Consider the following 16673-nt stretch of genomic DNA (forward strand, 5'->3'; position numbering starts at 1 on the left):
TTGGGAGTGGGGCTCCTCTGTTGAGGGTGAGAGGAGAAAGCCTTTCCCCTTTTTGAGCCCCTCATTTGTACCCGGCACTTGAAGTTCACTGAAGACCCTTAAGGGTCCGGGGAGGTAGGATTTATCTCCATTTGGCACTAAAAAGAAACTGAGGCTTAGGGTCACACAGATGCTCCAGGCCCAGGGCCAGTGAGACAGCTGCAGAGCCAGGGCTCACCTTCGTCCTCCCCATCTCCTAGACACGTACCAGAATCTTCCACTTTCCCGGGCAAAGCCTCAGAGTAAAACTAGTGATGGGGGACCCCACACTCCCCACAGAACGTGGCCTTAGTCTGTCACCAGCCCCCCACTAGCCCTTCCCCTCCCCAACAATGTCAACTTGTTTCCTTCAGAGAAAACATGACTTTTCCCATGATGGAACTCCGGGGCCAGCAACGCACCATTGCATGCCCCCCACTTTCTCCCTGCACCGAGCTTTAACACTGGCTGCCCCCTTCCATCCCCCCCCCACCTGCCCTGCCCTTCCTTTGGGGGGCACTTTCTGCATAACAATGTCTGGTCCCTGCTGCCCGGAGCTGCCCTTTTGCTATTAGCACCTAATGAAAATGTAACCGTGTTTAACCTTCCCCCCACCCCGCCCCCGCCCCAGTCCCAGTCCTAGATTAGCAGGAGAGAGCCCAAGTGGCTTTAATTCCTTTGTATGATAAGCATCCAGTTCTCCATTCGGATGGCCCAGGCCCCTTCTCCCTGGAGAGGATGCACAGCTGCATAGGGCTAACTGGGACCTCTCAGCTGTCCAGGGCACAATGGGGAAAGTATCTTTTGTGGCATTAACGGCTTTCTTTCGGGAGGGGAGAGGGGAGGGTACGGGCTGGTGGGGAGGGGTGCAGTCGAAGAGAAGGAGAACAATGTGTGAGAAGCCGAGGCTGTGGGTTTCCCACACGGACCAATATGTCCCCCTAACCCCCCTCTGGGACAGACAGATCTGCAGCGACCAGCCCACAGCTGATCCCGCCTTGATTGGCTTTTTTTTTTTTTTTTTCATTGTGCTCTCAAGGGACGAAAATCCTTTTGTGGCGTGAAAGGAGAGGCGTTCCTGCAGTCCCCTCCCTCGAATTGATTGGCTGTGTCACGAGATGGCCAAATCCACCCGGATTAATGTGCGGCCTACCCAGCCCCGAGCGAGGCCGTCTGAGTCCTCCCCTTCGGGCCAGCGAGGGTGTCTGCTGCCCTGGGAGCAGGGCGGGGGGGGACACAGAGGGGCAGGTCACCACTCTCTTCATATTTGTTATTCCCCCCACCTCCCTGGCCCCGCGGGGATGTTTATTCATGGGCCACATCTGCTGGCTGGCAGGCGACACGTCTCTTGTTAGAATGCCTGAAGTCCCCAAGGAGCCAGGAAAATGGGACACATTCCTCAGGACCCGCCTTTTCTCTCTGCTCACTGAGTCCTGCGACTCTGGCAGCCCACCTGTAATCTTAGCCCTGCCCACCGCCCAGCCTCCCGCCCTTTACCTGTTCCCAGAACTTCCCACCTGGAGATGCTGGGCTCTCTCGGCTTTCTCTGGCTCCCAGTGTCTGTCTGAAGGAGCATCCTCTCTCTGCCCTTTGCCCTTCCGGCGCTTCTACCCAAATCACTCTTCCCCGATGTTGATTCTTATACAATTGATTCTTATATAATTACATCCCAGGTCTTGGAGAACCAGCTCAGATGGCATCTCTCACACTGTCCTAATTGGAAGAACTCTTCTTTCTCTGACCTCTCATGTGATTTCATACCTTTCACTGCGCTTAAGTAATCATGATTCCAGAGTTATGCTTTTCCCCCGCTCCCCAGCCCAGAAGACTTAGGTTTGTCTCTGGCTCACCTTTGTCACCCCACCTGCCCCCGACCAGTGTCGATTTAGAATGTGTGTACTTGGGGGGCATCACCCAACAGCTGTTGATTAAGTGAAATGAATGAAGGAAGCTGGACCCCACCCCCAGGTCTTGGATTTCTCTTTCAGATCTGTCATGGATGCAATGCCTTTTTTTGCCATTTGTAAAATGACACTGTTTGCTTCAACCTGGCTTTCCATTTGTCTGTCCTGAGAACAGTTTTATCGGTACCATTGCGTTTCAAAAGCTTAGACGCTGAGGAAGATCCCAGTATAAGAAGTATGGAGAGACCTACTCCCAGATTTCGGGGGGGAGACAGGACACTCCGCTGAGCTGCTCGGAGGTCACTCTGTCTGTAGGACCGGCTGCGTGGCAGTCAGGTTGGTGATCACTTTTGCATTGGCAGCAGGGAATGTCTTTGCTGTTTTCTAATATAATTGCCATTGAGTTTTGGAAGTGGGACAGCCTTCGATGTACAAATGGGCAAGGAGGAAAAATAGAAAAGAATTGAGGGAAATGGTAGCATTTTTATGGACAAGCCAGGTCAGATCCTTACCAGTGTACAAGCAGTGCTATCAAGAATTCAGACGGGATCCTGGCCAGTTCTGGTTGTGAGTGGAGTATGTCTGTGAGATTGTGGGAAGGGACTTCTAAGTGGGATGGCCAACTTTCCGATGGTAAGTAGGATGTCTTTTAGGTACACAGCTGAGGGGCTGGAAGGCGGCCTTCTTCCAGGAGAAACCAGAGAATTGGAGTGAGAAGGGCCCAGAGACACTTTGACCTGTGCTATTGAAATATCACTTAGTTGTATCAGCCACTCACACATGAGCATAAACTGATTCCATCAAATTGCCTTTCTCTTAACTAATAATGGGTATTAGCTGCCCTAGGTAATGGGAGCTTGATTACTAGAATGGGGACTTGATTAGCTGGGATGGGCTGGATGAGAGCTAAGAAAGCCCTAACAGCCTCAGAGAAAGGACCCCAGGAAAGAGAAATGCAGAAAGGGAGAGGTGTGATTTTAAACTAACTCCCCCCTCTTCTCCCCTGTCCGCCAACATTTTGCCTAAGACCATTCCCGTCTGGGAATTCTGACAATGACTTTTCACTCTTCTACCCCTCTGCTCCCAGAACCTTGCAGACAATAGTCATTGCTTCAACTTTGCTCCCTTATAGGTTAAATAAGGGCGCCCAAGGACCAAAGCACCATTCAAAAGGAAAGAACAAAAAAGCCACATGAGCTCTTAGTTCCCATTAAGCTTGACAAAATACTACTTGGAATGCCATCTATTCCCAAATTGGGATCCGTGTGTAGACTGGACATGGGAACTGCAGGGAATCAGGGCACAGAGGAAGTGGCCGGGCCTCTGAGGGCAGCTGACCCTCCTTATTTGATTCAGGCAGAATCCAGGGGCTTATATATAGCACGCATCCCAATGAGTCCACCAAGGGGGACCTGCAGCAGTCACTTTGGGGGCGTTAAAAATGCAAGTCTGGTTTCCAGCTGAGACTCTTCAGATTCTCTGGGGGAGGGGCCCTGGGAATTTGCATTTTGACAAGTACCCAGCCCACTGCAGTATCCACGGCCCTCCCGAGAGAGGAGGCTGGATTGTGATGAAGCAGTGATTCTGAGTTAAACAGCCTTAGGAGTGGTTAACACTTGAAAATGAAAAAAAAAAAGAAAAAAGAAAAACACACTTTCAATTGAATTAATTAACCCAAAGGGCCTACTTTTTTTTTTTTTAAGAGGGTTGGTTTTAATAGCAAAAAATTCACGTTCAAATATGAAGATTCATCTTCCAAGGCATTGGAGCTTACAAGGTAGATTTGCAAACGTGATAGGATAATGGACATTCTGAGAAAACTTTTCCTTTTAAAGACAGTCTCTAAAATGAAAGTCCCCCATTGCCATTAAAAAGCTGAGTGCCTCACTCTAAATAGGGTTATGAAAAGCTACCATGCCTTTATTATCTACTTATCTGCATCTATGCATAAATAATACATTTATTCATTCTCAACCTTCTAAGAGCTCAAACTTTAAGACGTAATTTGTCTGAGAGGGAATTTTGTAGGAATCGGGCATGGCCCTGGATAAATGTTTATGTCTCCCTTGAGAGTTGAATTGGCTCAGAACTGTGAGGGACAAAATGTTAGGCAGAAGGTCCAGGGAATGGGTTAGGAAAAAAGGTCTCCAAGAGGTTTTTTTTCAAAAGGAAACATTGAAATTGGTATTGATTTTCTCAAGTTAATTGGTTTGTCATTTTATACCTAAAAATACATAATTTAAAAACAGGAAGAAACAGATTTTAGCTCTCTTCCTATTTTTTAAGAAAATCTGCACACCTTTTATAAAGGTCCAGTTAATTAGAGCTGAATTGGTGATATCATAATGAATTCTCACCAGCGTGGACGGGGTCAAGAACGACTTCTTAGGAGTTTACAGTCTGAAGTGAAAAACCACTCTTCCAAAGCAAGCGTTCTTAACAAAGTGGCTTCCTATCATGTTCTTTATCTCCATGTTTTAGGACAGCAGTAGAGTCAAAATGTCATCAACCTCAAAGTTGCTTTGTAAAATCTGTATGTTTTTCTATGTGTTATTTTGGTCTGTTGTCTACCATAGTTATACATCTAGCTCTTTGCTTTTTTTTTTTTTTTGCGGTACACGGGCCTCTCACTGTCTTGGCCTCTCCCGTTGCGGAGCACAGGGTCTGGACGCGCAGGCTCACTGGCCATGGCTCACGGGCCCAGCCACTCCGCGGCATGTGGGATCTTCCCGGACCGGGGCACGAACCCGTGTCCCCTGCGTCGACAGGCAGACCCTCAACCACTGCGCTACCAGGGAAGCATAAAAACTCCACGATCATCGGTGAGCAGGTTGATGAATTTCATGAGCTGTTACCCCTTTGTAACCAGCAGTGGGATTAAGAAACAGAACCCGGGAAACCCCTTTTCCTTCCTTCCAGCTCTCCTCCTCCCCGCCAAGGGAGGCCCGTCTCCTGACTTTTTTTTTTTTTTTTTTTTTTGGCTGCGTTGGGTGTTCTTTGCAGGGCGTGGGCTTATTGTGGTGGCTTCTCTTGTTGCGGAGCATGGTCTCTAGGCATGCGGGCTTCAGTAGTTGTGGCACGCGGGTTCTGTAGTGGTGCACAGGCTTAGTTGCTCTGGCATGTGGGATCTTCCCAGACCAGGGCTGGAACCTGTGTCTCCTTCATTGGCAGGTGGATTCTTAACCACTGCGCCCCCAGGGAAGTCCCTCTCCTGACTTTTAACACCATAAATTCGTTTGCTTATTTTTGAACCTTATAGAGATGAAATCAACAGTACGTGTGGTTTTGCCTCAGGCTCCTTTTACTCGACATTCAGTCTGATGGCTGCATGGAGCTGTAGAATGTTTATTCCCATGGCGGTGAAATATTCCATTGTGTGAAAGTCCCACAATTTATTTTTCCATTCTGCTGTGGATGGACATTTGGGTAGTTTCTAGTTTGGGCTATAGCTATAAGCAGAACATGCATAGACCTTAAAGAATCAAGCACATTGACAAAACTTGTGAGAGGAGTGTATGCTTTTTCATTAATTATTTTTTTATTGACGTCTAGTTCATTTACAGTGTTGTGTTAGCTTCTGGTGTGGAACAAAGCGATTCATATATATATATATATATATATATATATATATATATATATATATATATATACTTTTTCAGATTCTTTTCCATAATAGGTTATTACAAGATATTGAATATAGTTCCCTGTGATATACAGTAGGTCCTTGTTGTTCATCTATTTTATATATAGTAGAGTGTATCTGTTAATCCCAAACTCCTCATTTATCCCTCCCACTACTTTCCCTTTTGGTAACCATAAATTGTTTTTTAAATCTGTGAGTCTGTTTCTGTTTTGTAAATAAGTTCATTTGTATCATTTTTTTAGATTCCGCATGTAAGTGATGTCACATGGTATTTGTCCTTCTCTGTCTGACTTACTTCACTTAGTGTGCTAGTCTGTCGGTCCATCCATGTTGCTGCAAATGGCATTATTTCCTTCTTTTCTGTGGTGAGTAGTAGTCCCTTGTGTATATGTACCATATTTTCTTTACCCATTCCTCTGTTGATGGACATAAAGGTTGCTTCTATGTCTTGGCTATTGTAAATAGTGCTGCTATGAACACTGGGGTGCATGGATATTCTCCAATTAGAGTTTTCTCCAGATACATGCCCAGGAGTGGGATTGCAGGATCATATGATAGACCTATTTTTAGACTTTTAAGGAACCTCCATACTGCTCTCCATAGTGACTGCACCAATTTACATTCCCACGAACAGTGTAGGAGGGTTCCCTTTCCTCCATATCATGTTATTAAGGCAGGAACGAAGAATTTCTCTGTACTCCTTAGTGCCTGTCGCAGTGCTTGCAACAAACCAGAGTTCCAAAGACGTTTGCCAAATCAGCTCTCTTGTTTAATTAGCTTTCCAGTGCAAATAACCGTGGGGTGGGTTTCTATTTTAAATTGGCACCCGTCCCCTATGTTTTGGCATTAGATGAATGAATGAATGTTTGCAGAGCAGGCTTTATATCAGGGAGAGGGGGACAGTGTGAAATCTCTGGGTTCTGGGAATAAGGGTAAAACCTGGAGTTAGAACAAGTACAGACCAGGAAGGCGGTGACAGCAAGGTCAGATGTAATGTATTTCACAGTTTGCACCTGGACTGTCGTGGCCCCCAGGGCCATTGTGGCCATCAGACGGGCCTCTCCTAGGGCTAAGCCACCACCCTGGAGATCATGCAGCACACACTCTTCTCTTTCCGCTGAGTTAATAGGTATTTCCTCTCTTTCTCTTATTGGCTTGAATGTCATAATTAATCACGCGAGAAGAGCTTTGCAGCAAGCGTTCTTACCTGTGGAACAGTCACTGCTGGGGTTACGGCCACAGATCTTTACGCCCCAGAGTATTAACATTCACTGAGTGTCTCCTTGTGCTAGGCTCCATATCTGTGTTCACAACAGCTTTGTGAACACATAGGTGTTTGTTTCCACATTCAATAGGTGAGGAAATTGAGGTTTCCCATTCAGTAAGTGGCTGAGTGGGCCAAACGGCACAAAATGATCATGACAATCATGTCTTACTCAAATCTATTATTCATTCTTCTTCCCAGGCTCGGCACATCCTCACTCCCCTGGTCCTATCCCATCCCCCGCCCCGGCCAATCATGTCACACCTCTGCTCTCCTGTCCTGTCATTAAGGTGCAGCAATCATTTTTCATGCCTTTTCTTGGCATCTCCCCACATCAATGTGAAAGTTTCGTTCATTGCAAGAGTGGAGCTGACTTTGTAAAATGAAATCTGGGAAGAGAGATTTGATAATACTTTGATGTCATTGGGCAAGAGTTAGTTGGAGGTACAGAAAGTCTTGATTTGAGGGGCCCATGTCATTTATGCACTCATTCTTCATTCATTCATTCAACGCACCGGACATATAGAGCTGCCACTGAGCTCAGATACCTAAACAGAAGCTGGAGTTATCAATATCCTGAGAACACAGTGGCTTCCCTCCAGGGTCTGAGGTCCCCAGTTTCCAACCTGATGACCCTGTGTGTGATGCCTCACACTCTGAAGCAACATAAAAGGACTTTGGAGAAAGGTGTGAAGGGCATCACCACCGCCTGCATCCTGCAGCCACATTGGCCATTAGTGTTAGGTGAACTTCCTGCTTTGAACGTGCTCCCGCTCTCATTTAGTGCCTCGTCCTTTCTCAGATCCAGAAGCAGTGGTCACAAGCTTAGAGGCATTTCTGCTAAAATTAGGAGACTTAAATTAGGAGTTTGGGATTAACATATACACACTACTATATATCAAACAGATAATCAACAAGGACCTACTGTATAGCACAGGGAACTCTACTCAATATTCTCTAATAACCTATATGGGAAAAGGATCTGAAAAAGAATGGATATATGAATATGTATAACTGACTCACTTTGCTGCACACCCGAAACTAACACAACATTGTAAATCAACTAAATTCCAATATAAAATAAAAATTTAAAAAAGAGAGAGAGACTTACATTCCAGATTATGAAAGCAACACAATTTAACACTAATGTCCAGGGTTCTGAAAACTCATCTTTTTTTTCACTTTACTTATGCATTTCCAAGTCTTAAAATGAATCCATTACACGACCACATCATCATTCTTTTCTTCTCTCTCTCTCTTCCTTTTTATGAAGGTGCATCTTTTTTTTTTTTTTTTCTTTTGCTGTACGCAGGCCTCTCACTGTTGTGGCCTCTCCCGTTGCGGAGCACAGGCTCCGGACGCGCAGGTTCAGCGGCCATGGCTCACGGGCCCAGCCGTTCCGCGGCACGTGGGATCTTCCCGGACCGGGGCACGAACCCACGTCCCCTGCATCGGCAGGCGGACTCTCAACCACTGCGCCACCAGAGAAGCCCTGAAGGTGCATCTTTAGACAACATTTCTTGGTAGTTGGTCCTGCCAGGATTCAAGAATGTGTTAAGGAAGAGTAAAAGATAGTCCAAAAACAGAGCAAAGAAAATGGAAAGTTGAAAAATGGAACCATTTCTGGGAGGTTATTTCATCTGGAGCCGTGTGATTTGAGGAAGGCGTTAATAGCTACCTTTATGCCTGTGGAGGGAAGAGGTAAAAAGCTAGCGTTTATAGAATACATACAATGGGTCAGGCATTCCTATTCTGGTTTCTCCCTCTAACCCCCACAATATCAGTGAGATTGGTACTATCTCCAGACTTTCACACATGAAGAAACTGAAGCTCAGAGAGAGTAGGTGATTGGCCCGAGGTACTCAGCCTGTAGTCAGCAGAGCTAGCTCTGGACCCAGTTGGGCTGGTTCCTGCACCCATGCCCTCTGTTCTACCAGTGATGGATGTCCTCTGGTGGTGATAATTCCATCTTGTTCCATCTTTCATGAGCCCTGAGAAAACAAAGGAAGAAAACAGAAGTTAAGTGTAGCACACTGAAGACTTTTTAATTTAGACTGGGAATTCAATTGAGGGGAAGGGACCCAGGAAATGCAGTGATCGAGAGCTTTCGGGGGCAGACAGATCCGGGTTCAAATCTTGGCTCTGCCAATATTTTGCTCTGTGTTCTACTTATGTAGCCCGAAAAGACTTTTGAGTCCCAACTTTCTCCTCTCTAAATTGCAAGAAATGCTTAACACGGTGGTGTTATTAGTACTAGGGTCTTTGCGGAGCTTGGACTCTGTGATGGGCTGTCCACCTTGGGCATGTACTGTTGGGAAAATCTTGGAGCTATGATGCCTTTGGTATATTTACTTGTGGATTACACTCAGCTTCCTGGAAGAGCCCCTACAACTGAAAACCAGTGAGCACTTGAAATACTTGGCTGCAAAGGACCAGACCCCTTTTCCCTCTAGCTTTCAGATCTCAGAGCTGGAGCTGTAAGAGATTGTCCGGGAGTCCAGGCCACGCCTTCCCCCACGATTCCCTTCAGAAAAGTGTAGCAGAGACCTGAAGATGGAAGGACATCTCCTTGGGACTCCAATTGGTGAAAGGCATGATAGGAGAGCACAGGGCAGACAGAGCTTCCCCAGGTCATGCCATGGAGGCCTGGCCCTGGGTGGGCTTCATAAATGCTGACACCTCTATGACTAACCCGCAGATCCCAGAGTTGACCCAGACACAGGCAGAGAAGGAAAGAGCCAGAAGCCCCAGATGCAGCTACACATCCCACGAAGCTCCCCACAGCTTCCCTGTTAGGGACCCCATGACTCCTGGAGCTGAAAGACTGTACCAGGCAACGACTTTGGCAGTTGGGAGAAAAAAAAGGAAAACTGTTTAAGTTTGAGTGAAAACCAATGAGCCCTCAGCATTTGAGGGGTTTGGCCAGCGCATTTCTTGAATTGCTGAAGGATCTGAGCTTTCCAGGATTCCAGCAAAAAACTCTTTTTTTTTTTTTTTTAAATTTATTTATTTATTTATTTTTGGCCACGTTGGGTCTTCGTTGCTGTGCGTGGGCTTTCTCTAGTTGTGGCAAGCGGGAGCTACTCTTCGTTGCGGTGCACGGGCTTCTCATTGCGGTGGCTTCTCTTGCTGTGGAGCACGGGCTCTAGGTGTGTGGGCTTCAGTAGCTGCGGCATGCAGGCTCAGTAGTTGTGGCTCGTGGGCTCTAGAGCGCAGGCTCAGTAGTTGTGGCACACGGGCTCAGTAGTTGTGGCACGCGGGCTTAGTTGCTCCAGTGTGTGGGATCTTCCCGGACCAGAGCTCGAACCTGTGTCCCCTGCATTGGCAGGTGGATTCTTAAGCACTGCACCACCAGGGAAGCCCAGCACAAAACTCTTTATCACCCAGACTTGGATAGAATGAAACAGGAAAGCCAAATCTGAGCTCCCAAATCCTGAGCTGAGTCTCTGTTGTGCCTACAGGGCACCCCCATCCTTGCCCTGGATCCCTCTTTATTCCCCCTACCCACAAACATACACCTGAGTGACCTCCTCTGTCCCCCTCCTCTGAGAGCACCAGAAGCCCCTGCGTGGCAAACCTCCCCACACCCCTGCCCCACCGGAGCTCTCTGGATCACCGCCCAGCCGATGGAGGTGTAGCAGTCTCTGGGGCCCCATGGGAGGGCGTGCAGGTGGGGGCAGCGGCAGGCCCGGCTGCGGCCCGTGTGAATGTGGCCTGCTCATTGCTCCTCAGCTTCAGGGAGCTCTCAGGGCTTCCCGGGTGTAACACAACTTGAGCGGCTCTGGGGGATGCTTTGTTCTCCAATGACAGCTGACTTGGTCTGCAGCAGGCCCAGTCTGAGCGTAACTCCACACCCCATGTGCTGTGCCTGCAGCTGCGGCCTTAACTCTTTCTTACCCACCTCTGTAGGTCCTTCAATTTCTGCTCTTTCCTCAAAATGCCAGCTCTCAAAATCACCTTTCTGGGCTTGGAGGATGGCATTGATGCCGAAAGGGGGAGTGGCATATGACATCCCACATGTGGGACGCTCTGGGGCCATCGAGAGTGTCCCCGGCCCATGCGGTACCACTTTGCTGGCAGGAAAGACCATCTGGTTTGAGTCCAGCACAAAATATGACCAGTCGCCTCTCCACAGGTGTTCGGGTGGATTTGTTTCCACCTGGCAGAAGAGGCTGGAGACAGACGAACAGGAATTTTAAATACCTGCTCGCACTCTGGGGTTCCTTCTGCTCTAAAAACAGAGGCAATCGGTTCAGGAAATCCGAGGAGAAGGCCAGCAAGCGAAATCGTAAGAGCGTGGGTTTGGAGCCAGGCAGACTGACGCTGGGGTTGCGGTGTCACCATTTGATCTTGGGTAAGTTGTTTCATCTCTCCAGGCCTCAGTTCATCCGTAAAAATGGAGATGGTTGTAACAACAGCACGACCCCTTGGGATTGTTGGCAGGATCAAATGAGTAGCGCATGGGGATGTCAGTGTCCAGTGCAGTTGCTGTGATACCTGAAACTTTCTCCGAAGAGAAGATGCGTCTGCTCCAGGAAGCATGGAGGAGGTGAAAGCCGCAAATGTCTCGTAAATCAAGTTATTATTCAGTTTCTCTTTGGTTGTGAGCTAGGAAGGCGGCCAAAAGGAGATTGCTAGAAACTTACACTTGGTAACAAACCAGTTATTTATTCAACAAGTGGTTTGCGCCAACAATAAATTGGCCTTGAGGATAACAGAGATGACTGAGACCTGGCTTCAAGGAGCTGAGAAGTGGTGGTGGTTGGGAGGGTGGGATGCATAGCTTGGACTCTTGATTGCAAATATAAAAACCCAATTCTAATGGCATGCATAAAAAGAGAACTTGAAAGGAAGAATACATGTGTAGCTCATGGGATGCAAGGAAAAGTCTCTCAGCCATGCACCTGGAAGAGCAGGGACGTAGCCTGGCTTCAGGAGCAACTAGGACCAGAGATTCAAGAGTGATCGGGCCCCTCACTCTGGGGCAAAACTCCCACTTCTCTGTGTTTGCTGGTTCCATCATTGTATCTCACAGCAGGTTCATGAAAAGCGTAGTGGACAGCATAGGTCACAATGATTCCCGAGTTTAACACTGCACAGAGCTCCTGGCGAGTTAACTCACCGTGGTTGACCCAACCATGGCCAAATGCCCACTCAGGACTGAGCAACTCTGGCCCTGGGGGCAGGCTTACGTTCCACCATGACGATCTCCTCTGAGCCCCCATGAATGGACGTGCGAGATTTGGCCAGTTCTCAAGAGAGTTTCTGGGGAGACAACCATACAGGAAACCACTACAGAGAGAGGACCAGATAATTAAGGGAGCTCGATTTTGTCTTTAGGCCAAGGAAAACCACTGAACAATTTCACGCTGAAGGATTAAACATATGTGTATATATATATATATATATATATATGTGTGTGTGTGTGTGTATATATTGAATATATATGTATGTATGTATCTATCTATCTATATATATATATAGCAAATGGTGTGTGTATGTATTGAATATATATGTATGTATCTATATATATAGCAAATGGAAAGGAAGGAGATGATTTTTAAGGTAGAGAGACCTGTCAGAAAGCTATTGCTGCAGTTCAAGCATTAGATGTTTGGGGCCTAAAGTAGGGTGATGAACTGTGGGGATGGCCAGAAAGTGATGGAAATGAGAAATATTTAAGAGGTAGAATCAACAGAACCAGTTAACTAGATATTGGATGAAAGAAATTAAATATTGAGGTCAGCCTCCAGGTTTCCACTTGGAAAACAAGTTCATAGACGTGGACTGTAGCAGTAGTCCTGGTCTGGGTGGGTATGATAAATTGGTGGGTCAGTGAAAATCTCAGGCATATCCGTGTCTATATCTAAATTAAATATCTTTTTCTTACTTCCTCCTTCCCTTTTTCCTTCTCTCCTTCCTTCCTTCCTTCCATCTATTTCTCTATCTCTCTAGATTTCTATCTATCTATCTATCTACCATCTATCTATCTATCTTCTATCTATCTATCTATCTATCATCTATCTATCTAGAGAAGCGTGATTGTATTGTTTTGGTCTCTGGGAGAGAGAGGAGGAGACAGAATAATGTAGCCAACAGAATGGTGACCATTCCCTAGCCTGGTCCCAGACACAAGCTTGATCTTTTATAGGGAAAGCAGTTGCAAGCAAAAAAAAGTCAGAAATGAGATGTATCTAGGTGACACTATGAGATCCAGAGTTGGGGAAATGGGAACACTTCCCATTGCTTCCAGGCTCTAGATGTGATTACAGCCCAGTGAAGATGAAGGGACACCATACTCTTTAGCATCTCAAAGTTGATGCTATGCTCTCTGCATCCACTCAGCAGCCTTCTCCTAGAGGGCACCAGTGGCCGCATCAGAAGAGAAGCTAGAGCTGTAAGGTTCTGCAGAATTGCTGTAGGGATTGTCATGGGGGGGTAATGCATTGTCTGTTCCTCTAACCCTATTCCAGGTTTATCCAGGAAACTCTGCTTTTTTCCATCTATGTTAAGACTTCAATTTGGAAAAAAAACAGGAGGTTCTGTTGAAACAGTATCATGTTTTCTTATGATGGGTAAGATGTAAAAGCATGGAGTAAAAACTGGAAATAAGGATATGAATTTAGAAGAAATTGATATTGTTTAAGTGAGAAGCTACTGAAGACCTGAAGTAGAGGGTAGCAGTTGAAATGGAAAAGGGGAAACAAGATGGAAAACAGTGAAAAGATAGGTTCTTAAGAGCTTGCAAGTTGCATGTGGGGGCCAAATGAGCAGTCTGGAACAACGACCATTTTTCCTAATTTGGACCCTTGGCAAAGAAAAATGGTAGTTTTATTAACAAAGTTAGAGGGGTCCGCAAAAGGACATAGTTTGGTTGGAACTCAACGAACCTAAGTCACATGAAAGTCCTCATTGAAGAAGGAATAAATAAGAAGATATATGTATTAGATGCTGCAATATGTAAGGCTAAGACACTACAGGTCATCTATTATCATGACATTTGCTGAAGTATCTAAAACTATAAGGATTTTAGGGCCAGGGTGAGTGACAAATGCTATTGGAGAATGTAATTGCTAGTAATCACAGAATTAGAGGCTAGTTCCTGCCTTTGCAAAGAATGTTTAGGACAAGCTGGGACGGGATGGATTAGTCTTCTTTCCAGTAAAACTCCACCTGTCATCTCTCCGTCCATCCATCCATCTATGCATCCATCTCCTTCCATCCATACAACTAACCATTATTTCTTGAGCATCTCATATTTTCTTGACTCTGTGTTTCTGGAGGGTCAGAAAACAAAATACAGCTTTACCCCTTGATTAGCAGAAAACAGGTATAGCCAGTAAATCACCAAGTCTCCAAAAAAAAATTTGGCATCATATTGTCAGTACTTTCACTTGTGTAACTGATCAGAGAACTAAAGGGTCTTCTTGCAGACTGATAGTCAGTTAACATTTCTTTTCAGCTAAATGACAAATAGTTTAATTTCAAGGGAATTCCTAGAGACTCTCAGCAGCTGGCATTGGGACTATTTACATTTTATATTATTCACTTCCATTTTAAATTCCTTATTATTTTCTGGAATGCGTGAGCACTTTCATTGTCTGTCCTCACAGTGGTCCACATTTTATGCTTAGAGAACTCAAATTCATTTTAATACTAGCTTTATCTACATATAAAGATGGATCTCCTTTTCAGAGTACATACCTTGCACTGCAAAATGTTTTCCATCATCTCGGACTTTTTCCATGCCCTTTAACAAGAACTATCAAGAACTGATTGAACATCAATGCCTTGGACAGGTTACTCCTGGTGAGACAGTTTGGCGGATTCCCCAGCTTGTATCTCTCCAAACAGGAGATTCCATTTGCTATTTCAGTTTCCAGGACTCCAAAACGTACTTTTGTTGTCCATTAAGAACAAAATTGTCAAAGAGATGACAGTTTCATTAAGTATATTGGTTAGGACTCTTTATTATTAAGTTTTTTAAAACAATTTATTAGAACTCTTTATTTTGAAAACAAAACAAACAAGTACATGAAAAGACAGCCCATCTCAAAATGGCTAAACAACAAAGAGGATTTATTGGCTTCCTTGATTGAAAGAAAACTGGATAAAGTGGAATTCAGGGTTGGTTTGATCCAACAGATCAATTAAGTCATCAAGGACCTGGTTTTATTTTACCTCTTTTCTTTGTTCTCATTGGTGCCGCCTTTATCTTCAGGCCAGTTTCCTTCAGGATGGCAAAATGTCCGAATCTCTTGGATTGTTATCTTCATATCATGCTGTCCAGGAGGGAGGAGTTGGGTTTTGATGACTCTCTCTGACAAAGGTAAGAACAAACTCTCTCAGAAGCCCTACCAATCTTGCCCTCAGGACTCAGCTGGGAAAAGACCATGTATTGATGTATCAGACTTCATCTACCTGAACCAATCATTGTGACAGGAGAACTGGAATCTAATCTCTGATTGGTCCAAACTTGCAGCTTTGTGGGGTCCATCTCCACTTAAATTCCATGACTGATAAACCACGGAGGAAAGAAGAGCTGGTGGAGATTCAGCTATAATTTCTACTACAGTTAAGACTTTAAACATTTTTCAACATTCAATAAACCAACATGTTTTGAGTGCCCTCCACAAGCAATGAACCCTGATAGGTTTTGGCAATTGGCTGCAAAAATCCTGGTCTTCACCTTTATGGCTACTGCAATGACAGAGCAATGACCTGAACGCTTAGAGCAACAGGCTGAATCAGTCCTTCAGCTGCTGTGAGCTGAGTGTGGAGAGTGGCTTGTTACGAGAATCCTGATGTGTACCTAGAATTTGAATGATTCAAATGACCGAGTTTCAAAGCACCTAAGTAGGAACATGTTATTTACATTTTTAAAAAAGTAGGAGTAACTGAGAAGTTTCTTTCCTCCCTTCCTCCTATGTTTATGTTTGATGATGGTTGTTTGGTGGAAATTATGTCCACCAGACCTTTTGAGCTGTGATACAACTCCAGTTAATATTTGACTATCGGCTTTCTGTTACACAAAAAACTAAATAATGAAGAATAAACCACAATATAGGTTAAGTCTCTTCTTCTCCTTTTCTTCCTCAAACTTTGCTTGTCGCTACCCTTTCAAAGAGATGCCCTTCTGCCTGTAAAGTTAGATGATATGTTTACCGTTTGTTCCAACTGGAAAGAGTGGGTGGCATTTGGGCCTTGCGGTCTACTTTCCAAAGTGGCTGAAGGAGGTTCCAGTGACTGTATTTCAAATATTTTGCCTCTTTTCATGCCTTCCTGAGCATATATCCAGCTGCCCATTTTAGATGTTATCCAGATTTGTAGGTGAAGTAGAAGCGGCAAGAAGAAATGAACATGGAAAAGAAAACAGAGCTTTGGCATGTGGTGTTAACAAGTATCAGAATGATGCAACTCCCTGTGGAGAGAAAAGAGGCTTCTAGTTTCAAGGACAAAGCCCACCTGTTGGTACCTTAGCCCCCAGTTCCCCATCTCAGTGCCTATCCCCCTCCGACCCTCAATAGATTGAAGGATCTTGTTGGTTCACATTGATTCCCCAAACACCTGTGTCCACCAGACTGTCCCTTATGGATATTTCCTGATCTCTTGGCTTTGGCTGGCTGGTGTCACCATGGTAACAGAGAGTGGGGAGGGGGACCTGGGGGCAGCTCAGTCCATTTGTCATCAGTTGTCACTGTTTTGTTCTGCCTAGTGTGCGTTCTCAATTGAGTCCTGGGGAAGGCAAAGCAGAGCAGAGGGATTCAGCTGGTGGGTTGCTCCCACCCTCTGATACCTAGGACGGGGGATGTAGCTACGGGAACTGCCTTCAGAGACAGCCAAG

The sequence above is a fragment of the Delphinapterus leucas genome, chromosome 19 (genome assembly GCF_059928025.1).
Source record: "Delphinapterus leucas isolate spDelLeu-1000000601 "Yukka" chromosome 19, BTC_Dleu_Yukka2, whole genome shotgun sequence".
Taxonomy (NCBI): Eukaryota; Metazoa; Chordata; class Mammalia; order Artiodactyla; family Monodontidae; genus Delphinapterus; species Delphinapterus leucas.